At 50.9% G+C, this 19327-nt stretch overlaps 1 long non-coding RNA gene across 1 annotated transcript; it reads left to right on the top strand.

Moving 5' to 3' along the window:
• The first annotated feature begins 2664 nt into the window (after positions 1-2664).
• Positions 2665-18621, top strand: LOC120318165. The gene is made up of 2 exons (XR_005559430.1): positions 2665-2712; positions 18451-18621. It is a non-coding gene; the product is annotated as an uncharacterized LOC120318165 (long non-coding RNA).
• The last annotated feature ends 706 nt before the right edge of the window (positions 18622-19327 follow it).

Here is a 19327-nt window from a genome sequence, read left to right as displayed (position 1 = left end):
AGACGGGTGGACTTCAACTCCCAGAATTCCCCAGCCAGCAAAGCTGGCTGGGGAATTCTGGGAGTTGAAGTCCACCCGTCTTAAAGGGGCCGCGTTTGGAGACCCCTGCTCTTAACACTGGCTAAAGCAATCACTGTACGCTGTAAACTCGGCCATCTACTCTGTCTGTGTGAATGTGAGCCTGGATCTAGCACTGTGGGGGGGGGGGCAGCCCCTTCCCCTCCCCTTCCCCACAGGTGGGGGGGAGAGGGGCTACCGACTCAAGCCTTAAGCGGTTGCTCCTCCATTTTCCCTCCATTTTAGACAAGCATGGGTTATGACGCACGAAAGCGATCCAGACGAAAACAAAAACCTTCAATATTTTTTTTTTAATTTAATTTAAAATTGGGGGGGGGAGGCACATTTACCCCTATTAAAGCCACGTCCTACTTGGCAGTTGTCACCAACGGAGAGCCCGGAAGCCGGTCGGGTGGGCCCGGCCTTGATTTAAGCCTGTAATGCTGGGTCGGAGGGACACCCCCCCCCCAAAAAAGTTCTTTGCTGACTTTCCACGCCCCCCACATCATCCCCAGCCCTTTGCCCCACTGCCCCCCCCCTTTTCCAGACGGTCATTTCCGGCGCTTTCCACGCTGCCCCCCTTTAGCGCCAAACCCGGAAGCTGTCTTGAATGTCCTTCCGACGTCTCCCTTTGCGTTGCCTTAAACGGGGATGCCGGGTTTTCTGACGCCAAAATCCTAATTTATTCTTTGTTTCCACGGGCGGCGAGCAACCCGGGCAGGTGAAGAAGGGCTCCTGTTTTGTCTCTCTTCCCCCCCCTTCCCCTCAAATGATGAAACTCCCTCCAACACATTCCCTACACAAACCCAACCCTCCCCAAAAAGGGGGGGGGGCTAAACCCTCTCTCCTTCCCTCTTCACTTTATGACGATCCATCGGCACGTCTGCTCCATAAAGCGGCTACCTGGGGTCAAATTAGACGGTTAACCTGGGAGGGTGCCAGATCCCACTCCCCTTCTCTGCCCCAGCTTTTGGGATGGGTTAGGGCTGTTCTAGGTTCCCCCCCCTTCCTTCCTTCCTTCCTTCCTTCCTCTCCTTCCTTCCTCTCCTTCCTTCCTCTCCTTCCTTCCTTCCTTCCTTCCTTCCTTCAATTAATTCAATCCGCCCTTGAATTGAAGCCGCAGGGAGTGGAGTTTTAGCCAAGATTAAATAGGCCTTGTGTTGGTAAATCAGGGTCTCCTTCTCCCCCCTCCCCCCCCCAGATCTGGGTTCAAGGATGTTGGCATCCCAGCCTTAGGCCATGCCAGAGTTAGTCTGCATCCTTCAAAGTCCCTCCAGCTTTTAATCCAGTTTGTTTGGGTGTTTTTGCCCCCCTCCAGTGGCTCCCCAGGACTCCGTTTCTGGGGCCTTGGTCCACAAGGAGAGAGTCCCTGGCCAGTTCAGGATGGAAGCTGGGCTGTCCTGGTCCCCATGGCTATTGCCCTCTCCCCCCCCCACTCCCCCACCCCATTGCTCCTGCCCTGGGAGGCTGGGTCAGTATCCCCCCCCCCCAGCTGAAGCCTTGATCCAGTGTCCACTTTATGGCAGCCTCATCCTCCTGTCCCGTTCAGCCAGGAGCCCGAAGCCGTCCTTCGACAGGTGGGTCGCCTTGCAGGGGTCATCTTCTCCTTTGCACTGACCCCCCCCCAAGCCCGGGTTCGAGGAACGGAGAAGGGGGGGTGGGGGCTCCCGTCGGGCCGATTTCAATCCTCCCTGGTCTTCATTGCTGCTGCTGTTAGCCTCGTGCGCTGGGTTTCTTTCTTCTCTCTCACACTGTTTGTATTTTATTTTTTTGTCTTCAGGAACAAAAAATATAAAAAAAGGTGAAGCCAAAAAAAAAAGGGGGGGAGCTTTTTAAACTTAAACTCGCTGGTCCTTCGGCACTGCCGGCCCTCTGGATGGGCACGGGGGTGAGGGTGGGTGGGTGGGGGTGCAAAAGGCGGAAGGTTTGACCCTAAAGAGACGGGCAGGGGGTTGCGTGGAGCAGAACGGCCCGCCTGGTTCAGTCGGGGTCCGTTGCGGGGTGCAAGCAGGAGGGGCAAGGCTAGAGTGGGCAGCCTGGTCCAGTCCTCCTGGCTTGGCAGAGGGAGGGTCTGGGGCTGGGGTTCCCTAAAAAAGGGGGAGGACCAAGACTGGCTGCAGGGTGGAGTTAAAACTGGGGGGGGGTCTTTTTGACAATGGATCACAAAAGAGCTAGTCTCCAAAGCGCCTGAAGGCAGGACAAGCAGCAACAGGTGGAAACTCACCAAGGAGAGAAGCAACCTGGAGCTAAGGAGAAACTTCCTGACAGTGAGAACAATTAACCAGTGGAACTCCTTGCCTCCAGAAGCGGTAAATGCTCCAACACTGGAAGTTTTTAAGAAGAGACTGGACAGCCATTTGTCTGAAAGGGTACAGGGTTTCCTGCTCGAGCAGGGAGTTGGACTAGATGACCTCCAAGGTCCCTTCCAACTTTACTACTACTACTACTACTACTACTATTATTATTATTATTATTATTACTTTATCAGGTCTCCTGCTTGAGCAGGGGGCTGGACTAGAAGATCTCCAAGGTCCCTTCCAAGTCTGTAACCACGCCTCCAGGCAAGATGGGCAGCACGCAGATCAGATCAATGCAGGCAGTCCTCGACTTAATGACCACACGTGAGCCCCAGATTTCTGCGGCTAAGCAAGACAAGTGAGTTTGCCCCCATTTTACAACCTTTTCTTGCTGCAGTTGTTAATCAGATCCCTGCATTTGTTAAGTTAAATCACACTAGCTGAGGGGGAGGCAACCTTGGCTCTTTTATGACTGGTGGACTTCAATTCCCAGAATTCCTCAGCCAGCATGGGGGAACTTTAGCCCCCCTCATGACTCGTGGACTTCAACTCCCAGAATTCCTCAGCCAGCATGGGGGAACTATGGCTCCCTTTCCCCTCAGCATGGCTGGCTCAGGAATTCTGGGAGTTGAAGTCCACCCATCATAAAAGAGCCAAGGTGGCCTACCCCTGCTTAAGTGAAGTCGATCCGGCTTCTTCCCCCACTGACTTTGCTTGCCAGAAGGGCGCAAAAGAGGGCCAGGTGACCCCCCCCATCGGACACAGTGACCGTCATAACCACAGGCAAGTGGCCAAGAGCCCGAATTTTGACCAGGTGACCCATGGGGGGGGGTGCTGTAACGGTCGTAAGTGTGAAGGACGGTCCTAACTCTGAATGGTCACTAAGCAGACCTGTAAGCTGGGGAGCAGCCGTAACGCCACGCAGGAGGCAAGGTGGAGGACAGCGCAGGTGCCTTCCACCGGTCGTGACCAGCCTGGAGTCCTCTCTGGGTGAAGCCGTGAGGAGAAGGTCAGGCCGAACGCGGTCTGCCCAGATCGTCGGAACCAGACCGTCACGCTCTTCCTTGGACTGTGGACTGGGGTGTGTGTACACCACGTCCCTTTATCTGAGTTTGCCACGTGGCGTAAACCCACGGTTGCTCACTCACGGGGCAGGGGGTTCGAACCAGGAGCAATGCAAGCATGCGAAGCCCCAAAGCCAGGGGCAGTCTACCAGAACCCCTGCCGCCAAAGGTCAGGCGGGCCTCGGGTCTGGACCTGGCTTGTCTCTGCTGCTGCTGGACCCTGAGAGGTGGTCAGTCCTGTGGGGTCCTTCCAGGGATGGATGAGCAGAGGCAGCAGAAACCCGAAGGTGGCGGTCCTTCCAGGAAGTTGAGTCCAGCAATTGGGGGGGGGGATCAAAGTGGGGGTGTTTCTGCCTCTCTTGCAGAGCCTCTGGAGTTCAGAGAAGAAGGAGCCACAAAGATGATTAGAGACCAAAACATATAAAACAGTTGCAGGAACTAGGTGTGTCTGGCAAAGAGAAGGGCCAGGGGTGACACAATAGCATCTTCCAATATTTGAGGGGCTGCCACAAAAAAGAGGGGTGTGGGGGGATCAACTTATTCTCCGAAGCACCTGAAAGCAGGACAAGAAACCAGGAATGGAAACGTAAGGAGAGAAGCAACCTGGAATGAAGGAGGAACTTCCTGACCTGAGACCAATTAGCCAGTGGAACAGCTGGCCACCAGAAGTTGTGGGTGCTCCATCGCTGGAGGTTTTTAAGAAGAGACTGGACAGCTACTTGTCTGGAATGGTGTAGGGCAGGGGTAGGCAACCTTGGCTCTTTTATGACTGGTGGACTTCAACTCCCAGAATTCCTGAGCCAGCATGGGGGAACTATGGCCCCTTTATGATTGGCGGACTTCAGCTCCCAGAATTCCTGAGCCAGCATGGGGAAACTATGGCCCCCCTCATGACTGGTGGACTTTAACTCCCAGAATTCCTGAGCCAGCATGGGGAAACTATGGCCCCCTTGATGACTTCTGGACTTCAACTCCCAGAATTCTGAGAGTTGAAGTCCATGAGTCATAAAAGAGCCGAGGTTGCCTACCCCTGGTGTAGGGTAAGAGTGTCCAACCTTGGGAACTTGTGGACTTCAGCTCCCAGAATTCCCCAGCCAGCAGAGAATTCTGGGAGTCCAGAATATTGCTTAAAAGTTCCAAGTTTGGACCCTCCCCCCCCCCCCGTATAAGGTCTCCTGCTTGAGCAGGGGGCTGGACTAGGGGTGTCAAACTCAATTTCATTGAGGGCCGCATCAGCATTGCGGTTGCCCTTGGGGGGCCGGGGGGTTGCGGCCAGGGTGGGTGCGGCCTACTGGGTGGGCGTGGAGGGAGTGGGTGTGGCCTACTGGGTGGGCGTGGCCAGTTCTACATCGTTCGTGTCAAGGGTGCCTGTGGGGGCCTGGGCAGGAGTGGGACAGATCTGAGGGTCTCTGGCAGAAGGGGGGGGACCGGGGGAAGCGCCAAGGCATGGTCCACTGGAGGAGCCTCACTGCCTGCTGAAACCCCTCCCCTGGAGCCCATCAAGCCAGATATGTGAAGTAGGTGAGGGCCATTTGCTGGCCACTCCCAGGCGATGGTGCATTCCTTCATTCCCCACAAAGGGGGACCCCTCCCCAGCATGCACCCAGGGGACAGGGCCGACATGCACCCAGGGGCCGGTTCCTCGCTGTTTCCAGATGGCCTTGTGGAGCTAAGAGTGGATGCGTCTCAGCATAGATGGTCAACACAAAATTGTACATTGGCTCCCGGCTGGCCTGGTCCAGGGCCAAGGCAGCGGGGGCCGTTCCCTCACTGTTTCCAGGATGGCTTCATGGGTCGCATGAAACCACTTCGTGGGCCGCATCCGGCCCCCAGGCCTTGTGTTTGATATGTCTGGATTAGAAGATCTCCAAGATCCCTTCCATCTCCTTCTGTATCCTTTGGAAATGCAGGTCCACATCTGGGCACACCAAGTGCTGTTTTCGGAAGCTGTTGCTCTTCCACGGTCTGACCACAAGGGGGCAGCCCCAGCTAGCAGACCGGCCCTTTCTCTTCCAAATGGTCGGTCATCTCCAGACACCACGACCCCCCCCCTCCCCCAGGTGGGCTTGGGGGTCCTCAGGCATCCCCTTCCCAGCTGGAAACCCCTGGCAGTCCAGCCAGGCGTCGGTCTGCGAGTTTCCCCTGGGTTTATTTCGTGATTGTTATCTTTTAATTAATTAAATTTGCATAGCCAGCCACCTCACAAGATGCAACTCTGGGCAACGTACCGCAGTTGAACCCAATATGGAAATGAGATCTACAGCCAATATAAAGTCCAGATTTTTAAAAAAAAAAATGCTATAAAAGAGCCGAGGTGGCGCAGCAGTTAGAGTGCAGTACTGCAGGCCACTTTAGCTGACTGTGTTCAGCAGGTCAGCGGTTCAAATCTCACCGGCTCAAGGTTGACTCAGCCTTCCATCCTTCCAGGGTAGGTAAAATGAGGACCCAGATTGTTGGGGGCAATGTAAATATATATATATATACATTCCTTACTGGTGTACACCGCTTAGAGAGTGCTTGCACTTCAAGCGGTATATAAGTCTCATAAATAAATAAATAAAATTAAAAAAAGATCAGCCCCAGGCAAAATAGGAGCCCCAGAGTGGTGGAGGGCCTGTCCCCACCCCCTGGGAGCCCCAGGCCGGATGGCAGAGCCAGGCCTTCAGGGGCTTCTGGGCGGGCCAAAAATGGGTGGGGCTAGTCTGAATTTCCAGGGAGGGGTCCTGCCTCCCCCCTTCCCTCCCAGGGCCCTGTTAAAGGCAAAGAGCTGGTGTGAGAGGGGGCTCCTGGTGGCCTCTGAAATACACTGAGGTTTTGAGGGGTCCTCAGTGCTCTCTGAGCTGGGCGGTTTCCTTGCAGACGTTTCATGACCCAACTAGGGAACCTCATCAGTGCTAGAAAGGAGGAGGAGGGGAGAAAGAGAAGGAGAAAAAGAAAGAGAAGAAAGAAGGAGAAAGGGAACTGTGGGTCCTTGGTGCTCTTTTGAGCTGGGCGGTTTCCTTGCAGACGTTTCATGACCCCACTAGGGAACCTCATCAGTGCTAGAAGGGAGGGGGTTTGCAGAAATTGAGGAGGAGGAGGAGGAGGAGGAGGACTGAGGGGTCCTCGGTGCTCTCTGAGCTGGGTGGCTTCCTTGCAGACGTTTCATGACCCAACTAGGGAACCTTATCCATGATGCTGGTGCAGGTGCTGACGAGGCTCCCTCATTGAGCCATGAAACCGTCTGCAAGGAAACCGGCCAGCTCAAAGAGCATCAAAGACCCCACGCTCCTCCTCCTCCTCCCCTTCCTCCTCCTCCTCAACCGCCATCTTCCTCCTCGCACTGATGATATTCCCTAGTTGGGTCATGAAACATCTGCAAGAAAATCACCAAGCTCAGAGAGCACCAAGGACCCCACAGTCCACCTCCTCCTCCTCCTCCTCCTCCTCCCTCCTCCCCTCCCTCCTCCCCCCCCCCCTCCCTTCTAGCACTGATGATGTTCCCTGGTTGGGTCATGAAACATCTGCAAGGAAACAGCCCAGCTCAGAGGGCACCCAGGACCCCACAATTCTCCTTCCTCTCCTCTTCCTCCTCTCCTCTCTGCGTTCCCCCCACTTCTAGCATTGATGATATTCCCTAGTTGGGTCATGAAACGTCTGCAAGGAGAACCACCCAGCTCAGAGAGCACCCAGGACCCCACAATTCTCCTTCTCTCTTCTTCTTACTTCTTCTTCTTCTTCTTCTTCCTCCTCCTCCCTCCTCCTCCTCCCTCCTCCTCCTCCTCCCCCTCCCTTCTAGCACTGATGATGTTCCCTGGTTGGGTCACGAAATGTCTGCGAGGAAACCGCCCAGCTCAGAGAGCACCCAGGAGGCCTTACTCCACCCTGAGCTATGAGTATTCTCCTTCCTTGGCCGCTGACTGTGTTGGCGCCCGCGTGGCACCCTGGCGCCGCCTTCCTCGCTTGGCTCCTGGCTGAAACGTGCAAAGCAGCACAGAGGTCTTTTCAGGTAGCTCCCCCACTCGCCCCCCCCCTTCCTCCTCCCCCCAACCTGCTTCCTGCAAAACACGTGACTTGCTGAGCCTGGTGGGCCCTCCCCAGAGCGGGTGCCAGGAGGAGCAAAGGAAAGCCTGGCATAACACACACACACACACACACACACACACACACCTCTTTGCAGGACTGCCCCAACTGCACAGAGAGTCCTTGACTTACGGCCGCTGATTTAAGGACCACTCAGAGTTAAGAGGGTGGTGAAAAGAAGGGATTTATAACAGGTCCTCATCTTTAGGACCGACGCAGCGTGTTCCCGTGATCAAAATCCGGGCACTTCGCCACCGGCCTGCGTTGACAAGGGTTTGCAGCATCCCGGGATCACACGACCTCCCCAAACAGCGACGCCAGTGGAGGAAGCTGGTTTTGCTTAAAGACCGCATGATCTGCTTAACAATGGCAGGGAAAAAAGTCATAAAGTTGGGTGCGACTCCCTTAACAGCTGCCTCACTCAGCGACGGAAATTCCAGCGCCATAAGCCACAGCCGTCAAAATGGGCACCTTTTCGGACACCCCACCCGGCCCCACAGTGGACGCTTTTGCTTCTGCTGGCCTTTGGCTGTCTTGATGCCAGGCGCTCCTAGACCTCATGAAGGCCCGGGAGGTGCGCAACAGCTTGGCCGCCTTCTGTCACAATTTATAGGTAGTCCTCATCTTACGACCCTCGATCGAGCCCAAAATTTCCATTGCAGCTGAAAAGTGGCTTTCGTCCCATTTTGTGACCTTCCTTGCCACAGACACTAAGTGAATCGCTGCAGTTGTTAAGGGAGTCGCACGGTCGTTAAGTGAATCTGCCTTCCCCCTTAACTTTGCTTGTCAGAAGGTCACAAAAGGGGGAACCGTGCGACCCCAGGAGGACACTGCCACCGTCGTAAGTACATGCTGGTGGCCAAGCAACCTGAATTTTGATCCCGTGACCCCGGAGAGGCTGCAACGGTCATAAGCATGAAAAACGGTCTTAAGTTGCTTTTTTTTAGTGCCCCTGTAACTTCAAACAGTCGCTAAATGAACTGTCGTAAGTCGAGGACCCGCCTGTATACTTGATAGCAGTGTTCCAATATCTCAGGGGCTGCCCCAAAGAAGAGGGAGTCAAGCTATTCTCCAAGGTGCCTGAAGGCAGGACAAGAAGCAACGGATGGAAACTCATCAAGGAGAGAAGCAACCTGGAACTAAGGAGAAACTTCCTGACAGTGAGAACAATTAACCAGTGGAACTCCTTGCCTCCAGAAGTAGTGAATGCTCCAATATTAGAAGTTTTTAAGAAGAGACTGGACAGCCCTTTCTCTGAAATGGTCTAGGGTTTCCTGCCTGAGCAGGGGGTTGGACTAGATGACCTCCAAGGTCCCTTCCAACTTATTATTATGGATCATCGCACAGTCAGCCAGATGTTCAGACTGGATTTGGCATTTTGTCTACCTATCGAGTCCTTACCCAGGACCTGGGATAGTCAGATGTGGATGTTTGATGGTATTACAGATATCGTCGCAGGATGGAAGCAGTTCCTAATAAGGCCGCCTTTTGCAATTGACTAATAGCGAATTTGTCAATGCCAATGGTGTTCAAGTGGTGCTCCAGTTGTTTTGGGATTGCACCCAAGGAGACTATGACTATTGGTACTACCCTTGCTTGCTTTTGCCACAGTCTTTCTATTTCTATTTGTAGGTCTTTGTATTTTGTTATCTTCTCCAGTTCTTTCTCTTCTATTCTGCTATCTCCAGGCACTGCCACGTCCACTATCCAGACTTTTTTGTCTTTCTTATCGACAATTGTTAAGTCTGGGGTGTTATGTTGCAAGTGCTTGTCTGTTTGAATTCTGAAGTCCCAGAGAAGTTTAATTTTATCATTTTCTATGACTTTCTCTATTTTATGATCCAACCAGTTTTTGCTTACAGGCAAATGATATTTTTTGCAGATCTTCCAATGCACCATTGTTGCTACTTTGTCATGTCGCTGCTTGTAATCAGTCTGTGCAATCTTCTTGCAACAGCTTACCAAGTGGTCCACTGTTTCTTCAGCTTCTTTGCATAGGCGGCACTTACTGTCTGTTGCTGTCTTCTCAATTTTGACTTTGTATGCATTTGTCCTTAAGGCTTGGTCTGGTGCAGCCAGAATTAGTCCCTCGGTCTCTTTCTTCAATTTTCCTGCTCTTAGCCATTGCCAGGTTTTATTATTATCTGCTTTCGCAGCTATTTTTTTAATGTATTGGCCATGTAGTGCTTTGTCTTCCCATGCCTCTATTCTGTTCTTCATTTGGTCTTTCTTGTAGGCCAGTTTGGTCTCTCCAGTAGTTAGTAAGCCTTCCTGATATACTAATTTCAGTGCATCTTCATCATTGTTCTTCAGATATTCTTCCCAAGCCATTTTTTCCTCTTCAACCATCTGATGTACTTGTAGCATTCCACGCCCACCTATTTGCCTTGGTAGATAAAGTCTATCAATGTCACTGCGTGGATGAAGGGCATGATTCATTGTCATTATTAATTATTATTATTATTATTATTATTATTATTATACTCCCTTCCCCCCCCCCGGTCGTGACAGCCACCTCAAGGGAGCCTCCCTCCCTCGGTCCCTCGGGGGCTGCAACCACTGGGCCGTGCTGTGCCCACTGCCCCCCCCCTCAGTGCCTGCCCCAGCCGGGAAGACAAAGCCACTGAAGCCCTTAAAAGCTGCTTTCGGAGGGCCAGGATGGTGCGGGGATCCCCACCTGGGTGAAGCCGTGCCAGCTCGGCTTGTTTTTCTGCTGGCAGCTGGCTCTGCCCAGGTGCCAGGAGGGCCTCCGGGGAGGGTTGGGGGGGCAAACACCTGTGCCTAGATGTGTGCCCAGGGGGGGTCTCTTAATTCCACCAGGTGCCCAAATATCGTCTCACAGGCCAAGCTTGGGTTTCAGGCGCTGCCAGGCGCTCCCAGGCGGTTTTGCAGTCCGGAGAACAAAGGACGACAGGCCCAGGGCTGCCTTGCTTTGGAATTTTATTTTATTAAGGTTTTGCCAGCCTTGGATAGTTTTTCTCTTTTTTGCCCTTCTAAGCCCCCCCCCCAAGATTACCCACAGGTAAGACGGGCAGCCGATAAGCTTCATAAATAAATAGAGGCAATCCTTGACTTACAATACAGTGGAGCCCGGTGTTTCTGTGACTGAGTGGAGACCTTTCTTAAGTGGACTTCGCCCCATTCTACGACCTTTATTGCCACCGTGGCTAAGCGAATCGCCACAGTTCAATTAGTAACATGGTTGTTAAGTGAATCACTGAGGCTGAATTAGCAACAAGGTTGTTAAGTGAATCACTGAGGCTGAATTAGCAACAAGGTTGTTAAGTGAATCACTGAGGCTGAATTAGCAACACGGTTGTTAAGTGAATCACAGATTGAATTAGCAACAAGGTTGTGAAGTGAATCACTGCGGTTGAATTAGCAACATGGTTATTAAGTGAAGCACTGCAGTCGTTAAATTAGTAACAGAGTCATTAAGTGAATCCAGCTTCCCCGTGGAGGTCGCAAAAGGGGATCGTGTGACCCTGGGACACCGCAACCGTCATAAATACGAGTCAGTTGCCAAGTGTCTGAATTTTGATCCTGGGACCGCGGGGGATGCTGCAATGGCTGTGTGAAAAATGGTCATGTCAGCTTTTTCACCGCTGTTGTGTTTTCGGACGGTCACTAAATGAACTGTTGTAAGTCAAGGACTGTCGGACATAAATAAACAATAAAAATAATTTTGAACTCGGTGTCAGCAATGCATCCTGATTAAAAGCAGTCCTCCGGTAGGCTCTAGTTTGGTGACCGAGGCCCCCATCTTTTTTTAGGGCCCCCAAAGGTCAAAGACCTCTGCCCCGGAAGCAGTCACGGCCCCTCCGGCCTTTCAGCCATTTATTTGTTAAGAAAACGGGCAGCATGGCTGATTAATTCGGTGCGGCTTACAGAAATAAAACCCGAAGTGCCCCCCACTGCCCTGTGACCCCGATCAAACCATCCCCTGTATCCTCCGGGGGTCCCCAGGTCTGTCTACAGAACCCCGTCTTCAGGGCCTTTTGGAAGAGTGTCAAGATGGGGACCAGTCTTATCTCTGCAGGGTTGATGTCCCACGGGGAGGGAGCCATATGGAGAAGGACCTTCTTCTGGGTCCCACCAGGTGGACCTCCTTGAGGGAGGGGACCCATAATGTCTTATTTCCAAGAAAAGAAAGAAAGAAAGAAAGAAAGAAAGAAGGAAAGAAAGAAAGAAGGAAAGAAAGAAAGAAAGAAAGAAAGAAAGAAAGAAAGAAAGAAAGAAAGAAAGAAAGAAAGAAAGAAAGAAAGATGGGGGGCTGGACTAGAAGACCTCCAAGGTCCCTTCCAGCTCTATTCTACTCAATTGTACTGTAATAGTAATAGTAGTAAAGTTGGAAGGGACCTTGGAGGTCATCTAGTCCAACCCCCTGCTCAGGCAGGAAACCCTACACCATTTCGGACAAATGGCTGTCCAGTCTCTTCTTAAAAACTTCCAGTGTTGGAGCATTCACTGCTTCTGGAAGCAGGTAGTTCCACTGGTTAATTGTTCCGACTGTCAGGAAGTTTCTCCTTAGTTCTAGGTTGCTTCTCTCCTTGATCAGTTTCCACCAGTTGCTTCTTCTCCTGCCTTCAGGTGCTTTGAAAAATAGCTTGACTCCCTCTTCTTTATGGCAGCCCCTGAGATACTGGTTTATTTCTGTCTAGTGTTTTTGTTAATTTCAATGTTTTAATGCTTCTCAATGTTTTTAAACCCACTCATTGTTTTATGTTGTGTTTTAGGATGTTGCAAGCACCCTGGAGTAACTCCAAAGTGAGATGGGCAGCCTGTAAATGTAACAAGTACACAAAAGCTGGGGTGGAAAGATGGGGAGACCCGGTGGGGTCCTCCTCCTCCAATGGGTTCCTGGGGAGGGAGAGCTGCGTAGCGGGAGAGCACGGTTGGGGGTGACCCCCCCCTTCTGCAGAGCAGTAGAGAAGGGGGCCTGGTAGCCCGCGGTGGCTGAATCTACGGTGTCCCCTTTGCCCCCCCCCAAGTCTGGGCTTGCAAATGGACCTTCTTTACCCCACAGATGCCACTCTAAAGCCGCAGGGGGACATCCCATTCTCAACCCCCCTCCCTTCCCCTCCCTTCCATCTGTTGCGAATTAGAGGAGCAACGTGCCCTTCAATGCCACATCAGGCTAATTGTGGGGGGGGGGGTTTCCTGCCCTTATGCAGCTGTTCCCTGAGCTGGCTGGTGGGTCTGGAGGGAATCCTTCTCTCTCTCTCTCTCTCTCTCTCTCTCTCTCTCTCTGTGTGTGTGTGTGTGTGTGTGTGTTTGTGTGTGTGTTTAAGAAAAGGGCTAGCAAAGCCAGAGAGCGGGGTGAAAAGAAGCATCAGCCTAGAATCCCAGTGTAGCCACCAACAAAGTCCAGCCGGCCGCATGTGAATTCCATTGACCCTGGTCAGACTCCAAGCAGTTGGCGAACCTTCATGGGAAAAGATTCCTGGGCAGGGTCTTTTGTGCCTGTCAGGGAGAAAGGAACGTGGGAAAGAGGAAAAGAGGAGGAAAGTGAGAAAGAAGGAAAGAACAGGGAGGGAGGGAGGGAGGAAGGAAGATTGAAAGAAGAATGGAGGACGGGTGTAGACGGGCGGTGCTTGGGCAGGGATTTCGGGGGGGGACGAGAAACGCTTGAGGAAAGAAGGAACAAGAAAAGGAAGGAAGGAAGATTGAAAGAATGGAGGGAGGGAGGGAGGGAGGGAAGGAAGGAAGGAAGGAAGGAAGGAAGGAAGGAAGGAAGGAAGGAAGGAAGGAAGGAAGATTGAAAGAATGGAGGGAGGGAAGGAAGGAAGGAAGGAAGATTGAAAGAATGGAGGGAGGGATGGAAGGAAGGAAGGAGGGAGGGAGGGAGGAGAGGAGAGGAAAAGAAAGGAAGAGAAGAACTGGCAGAGCCAGGGAATGGAGTACAATGAGGCATCAGCCTAGAATCCCTTCCAGGTCGGGATTTCAATTCAGAATCATAGAATTGGAAGGGACCTCGAAGGTCATCTAGTCCAGCCCCCTGCTCAGGCAGGAAACCCTACACCATTCCAGACAAATGTCTGTCCAGCCTCTTCCTAAAAACCTCCAGTGATGGAACATTCACTGCTTCTGGAGGCAGGTTGTTAATAATAATAAAGTTGGAAGGGACCTTGGAGGTCATCTAGTCCAACCCCCTGCTCAGGCAGGAAACCCTACACCATTTCGGACAAAAGGCTGTCCAGTCTCTTCTTAAAAACTTCCAGTGTTGGAGCATTCACCGCTTCTGGTGGCAAGCCGTTCCACTGGTTAATCGTTCTAACAGTCAAGAAATTCCTCCTTAATTCCAGATTGCTTCTCTCCTTGATTAGTTTCCATCCGTTGTGTCTTGTCCTGCCTTCAGGCTTTTCTGGAGAACAAATTGACCCCCCTCCTGTTATTTGTGGCAGCCCCCCCAAATATTGGAAGGCTGGACTCGTCACCCCGAGTCCTTCTTTTCATTAAACTAACTAGACGTAGTACCCGGTTCCTGCAGCCGTCCTTCATATGTTCCAGCCTCCGAATCACCTTCCTTGCTCGTCTCTGCACTTTTTGCACAATGCTGTTTTCTTCTGCCTCTGTGAGAGCCCCCCCCCCCATTGCTTTCCCCACCCACCAGCAATTTCCTGCAAGGTTCAGCTGGGGAGAGGGGGAAGACCCCCCCCCCCAAATGGAGGGAATTAGCTCCTGTCCTAACGACATCTGGGTCAGCGATTAAAGCAGAGGCTAATGCCCACAAGCTGGGCGGAGAGATGTGGGGGGAGGAGAGAAAAGATAGGATTTCACTCTTAATCCTCACTGCCCTGCTGTTCCCCCCCCTGCCCCCCCCAGGCTGAAAAGGAAAGCCAGCGGGACTGAAAGCTGCTGAGATGTGTCTACTTTTGCACACCGGTGACCTTTAAAGGGTTGGCATCACCGCCGGCCTTCCTCCCCACGCTGGGCACCCCAGCTGCCCCCTTTGCCAGCCTCCCTCCCCCAGGCAGGGGGGCAAAGAGGCCTAAAGGTAGCCCAGCCCCAGAGCCAGGGCCCTGATGAAAAAAATTTGAAAGGAGAAACGCTTCCGAAGGGCGTCCGGTGGAGTTGAAACGAAGCAATCGATGCAAAATTTAACACGCGATAAAAACAGAGCAGCGGGATTCGAACCCGGGTGGCGGAGAGCCCACTGGAGCGTTTCCTGCTATTTAAAAATCTCCTTTCCAGGCGTAAAAAGACATTTTCACTGGGCGCATCCTTTGGCCAGCCAAGGCTTCTGCTGTGGAATAAAATTGGCGGGTTGCAAAAGGTGTGAAGTCAGGAGTCTTCCAACGTGGCCCTTTTAGGACTTGGGGACTTCGACTCCCAGAATTCCTCAGCCAGCGTGTGCACGCTGGCTGAGGAATTCTGGGAGTCGAAGTCCCCAAGTCCTAAAAGGGCCACGTTGGAAGACCCCTGTGTTAAGTCAACTCCTTTTGATTTTTGGCTAACGAGAATCTAACCGGCCTCCCCAGCTGCAAAGATTCTGAAGCTGGGAGAGAAATCCTGATTGGGAAAGAAAAATGCATTTGGCCAAGGCAGTTTAACCTAGTGGTGAAGCCCCCAGGCTAGAAACAGGGAGACTGTGAATTCTAGCCCCCCCCCGTAGGTATGAAAGCTGGCCATTGGGCCATTCACCAGGCGATGGTGAGTTCTAGTCTAGATATTATTGTCTACCTCTTCCTGTTTCTTGGGTTTTATTAGGCTTTTTTTTCCCAACAAGAGTTGAAAAAGAGACAACTCTGTAATGAATCATAGAAAAACCCTAGGGCTGGGAGGGACCTTGGAGGTCTTCTAGTCCAACCCCTGCTCAGGTAGGAGACTCTATACCTTGCCAGGTAAATGGCTGTCCAGTCTTTTCTTAAAAACCTCCAGTGTTGGAGCGCCTACAAGTTCTGGAGGCAAGCAGTTCCACTGGTTAATCGTTCAAGCTGTCAGGAAATTTCTTCTTAATTCCAGGTTGCTTCTCTCCTTGATTAGTTTCCATCTGTTGTCCTTCCTTCCTTCCTTCCTTCCTTCCTTCCTTCCTTCCTTCCTTCCTTCCATGGAATAATAGAATTATAGAGCTGGAAGGGAACTTGGAGGTCTTCTAGTCCATTCCCCCGCTTAAGCAGGAGAACCTACACCAGGGGTAGGCAACCTCGGCTCTTTTATGACTCATGGACTTCAACTCCCAGAATTCCCGAGTCAGCTATGCCGAGGTTGCCTACCCCTGACCTACACCATCTCAGAGAGGTGATTGTCCAGTCTCTTCTTAAAAACCTTCAGGGATGGAGCACCCACAACTTCTGGTGGCAAGCTGTTCCACTGGTTAATTGTCCTCACTGTCAGGAAGTTTCTCCTTAATTCCAGATTGCTTCTCTCTTTGATCAGTTTCCAATCATGGTTTCTCGTCCTTCCCTCTGGCGCTTTGGAGAATAATTTGACCCCCCTCCTCTTCTTTGGGGCAGCCCCTCAGATACTGGAATGCTGCTATCATGTCTCCCCTCTTTCTTCTTTTCTTTAGACTAGCCAAACCCAAGTCCTACACCCTCTCAGACAAGTGGCTGTCCAGTCTCTTCATAAAAACCTCCAGTGATGAGAGACCCACAACTTCTGGTGGCAGGTTGTTCCACTGGTTGATTGTCCTCACTGTCAGGAAATTTCTCCTTAATGCCAGATTGCTTCTCTCCTTGGTCACTTTCCATCCATTGTTTCTTGTCCTGCTTCGGAGAATAAGTTGACCCCATCCTCTTCTTTGGGGCAGCCCCTCCAATATTGGAACACGGCTGTTGTGTCACACACACCCCCTGCAATCCTTTTTTTTTATTTTCTCCCTGATTCCACATTTTTGAAAATCTGGTGCCCGGAATGACACAAAGCATTCAAAGTCCAGAACCGCTGGCGGGATCTAGAAATGGCATTTTGGCTGAAAATGCCACAATTCCACCCCCCAAAAGCCTGTGTGTGTGTGTGTGTGTGTGTGTGTGTGTGTGTGTATGTATGCAAGGGAAAAAAACTTTGCATACATAGACACACAAACACACACACACACACACACCCCTCTTAAATGTCACAGCTATTTTCAGGCCAGAACAGGAGAGTCTGGTGCAATCTGGAGAAATCCAGAACGTGCCCCAACAGAGACCTTTCCTAAGCAGCCGACTCCGGTGAGCTTCCGGTTCGTCCTGGGAGGGGAAAAAATTTAATTTTTCCTGCTACCTGGCCTGACTCAGGAGAGGCGTCAGCCTGGCTGACTGGCCTCAATGGGTCAGGGCGGGGAGGGGAAGGAAACCCCAAACAGGCAGACATTGATTTGATTCTGCAGGTGGCCACTCTCCCTCCCTCAAAAGATATTATTCCCATTACTAAAGACCGGCCATTATTAATTTTAACGGTCCGTGACTAACCTGGCAGAGTCAGCCACTGGCCCAGGCCACGAGCTGAGAAAATCACTGGGGATGTTTAAGAAGAGACCGGACTTCACTTTTCTGGGATGCTGTAGGTTCTCCTGCTTGAGCGGGGGGGGGGGGGCTGGACTAGAAGACCTCCAAGGTCCCTTCCAGCTCTATTCTATTCTATTCTATTCTCTATTCTATTCTACATTCTATTCTATTCTTTCCTATTCTATTCTACTTTCTAGTTTATTCGATTCTATATTCGATTCTATATTCAATTCTATTCTCTATTTTCTATTCTATTTTTTATTCTATTCTACATTCTATTCTATTCTTTCCATAGTCTATTCTTTCCATATTTTATTGTTCTATTCTTTCCGTATTTATTCTTTCCATATTCTATTCTATATTCTATTCTATTTTCTATTCTATATTCTGTTCTTTCCATATTCTATTCTTTCCTATTCTATTCTATTTTCTATTCATTTTTCTAGTTTATTCGATTCTATATTCGATTCTATATTCAATTCTATTCTCTATTCTATTCTACATTCTATTCTATTCTTTCCATATTTTATTCTGTTCTATTCTTTCCATATTTATTCTTTCCATATTCTATTCTATATTCTATTTTCTATTCTATTCTATATTCTGTTCTATTTTCTATTCTATTCTATATTCGATTCTATATTTGATTCTATTCTTTCCATATTTTATTCTATTCTATTCTTTCCATATTCCATTCTTTCCTAATCTATTCTCTATTGTTTTCTAGTTTATTCGATTCTATATTCAATTCTATTCTCTATTCTATTCTATTTTTTATTCTATTCTATTCTACATTCTATTCTATTTTTTCCATATTCTATTCTTTCCATATTTTATTCTATTCTTATTCTATTCTATTTCTATTATTTCTATTTCTATCTATTCACTCGAACCCAGTCTTCTTCTTGTGCTTTGCATGCTCCATGCTCCAGCTGGAGAGTCAGTTTCCCATAAATGTTTGCAGCACGAAAGAGACCCTCGTCTCCTACCTAGGGGGTCAATGCAGGCCACCCCCACCCCCACCCCAGGCTCCAGCATCCAAGCAGGGCAGGAGCCTCTAGTGACCCTGGGGACAAAGATCCAACAATTTGCCGCAAAACCAGCAAAACCTGCTTTGCGTGGAGAGCAGATCCTCTTCAAGATTGTCCCTGCTCGAACAAAGAAACAAACAGACCAAAAATCCATCTCATTTTACGTGGATTGCAAAGATCGAAGGCTTGGCCACGTCACAGCTCTTCAGTGGCCCCTGGTTGCAACTGGGGAAGTGTGGGGCCCCCTCAAATTCCCTTCCTACAGGTGGGCTGCAAGGTGGCTGGGGAGGGGTCTCCAGCTGAAATTAGCTCCCACGATCCCATAGTAGTATCTTGCAAGAGATTCTTTGCAATCTTTGAGAATTGTTTTACTGCTCCTGATTACAATCCTGCAATCCCAGGGTGGAGATTTGGGGACCGGGGGGGGGGGGGAGGTAGGAAGCCTCCCCAGGCACGAGGGTTGTGTGGCAGAAACTCTGGGTCGCAACTTGTGTGGTTTTTCTTGCAGGAGAAACGCTCCAGGGCTGGGAGATAATTCAAAGTTTCCAGGGCTAGGAGATATTTTAAGAGCTGCCCTGAGCTGGAACCCTCCCTGCCCATGTTGGAGGGAGGAGGAATCCAGAGAACGCAGCCACAGGGAGGAGAAATGCACACCCAGTCATTAAAAGACTCAAACTTATATATGTTTCTGTATCTGTGTGTGTTTGTATGTGTGTGAATGCCTGGAAAAAACACCAAAGACCCACAGTAGTTATGGCCTTGCACCTCCGTGGGAGGATGGGAAAACGGGGTGGTGGTGTTGGGTGGGAACAAATGGCAGCCCCTGGAATTGGAGCTCCTGAAAAGAAAGTGGGGCGCACCACAACTGCAACACAAGCCTGCAAAGGGGGGGGGTCACCGGCAGAGAGGATTCATAGGCAGAGAAGTAGCACTGATGACGTTACCTAGTTGGGTCACAAAACGCCTGCAAGAAAACCACCAAGATGAGAGAGCAGCAAAGACCCCCCCAGTCCCCCCCCCTTCCTCTTCTCTTCACCTCCACCCCCTTCTAGCACTGAAGATGTTCCCTAGATGGGTCATGAAACGTCTGCAAGAAAACCACCCAGCTCAGAGATCAATAAAGACTCCAGAATCCTCTTCTCTCTCCTCTGCCTCTTCCCCCCTTCATTCCTTCCTCTTCCCCTCCTCCTCTTCCTCTTCCTTCTCCTCCTCCCCCCCTCTCCACAATCCCCCCTCCCTTCTAGCACTGATGATGGGTCATGAAACGTCTGCAAGAAAACCAGCCGGCTCAAACAGCACCAAGGACGCCACAGTTCTCCTCCTCCTGCTCCTCCTCCTCCTCTACTCCACAAACCTCCTCCTCCTCTACTCCTCCTCTACTCCAC

Source organism: Crotalus tigris, unplaced genomic scaffold (genome assembly GCF_016545835.1).
Source record: "Crotalus tigris isolate CLP2741 ecotype Arizona unplaced genomic scaffold, ASM1654583v1 scf7180000020104.566533, whole genome shotgun sequence".
Taxonomy (NCBI): domain Eukaryota; kingdom Metazoa; phylum Chordata; class Lepidosauria; order Squamata; family Viperidae; genus Crotalus; species Crotalus tigris.
Note: the sequence above shows the minus strand (reverse complement) of the source record. Positions and strands in the feature narration are given on the sequence as shown.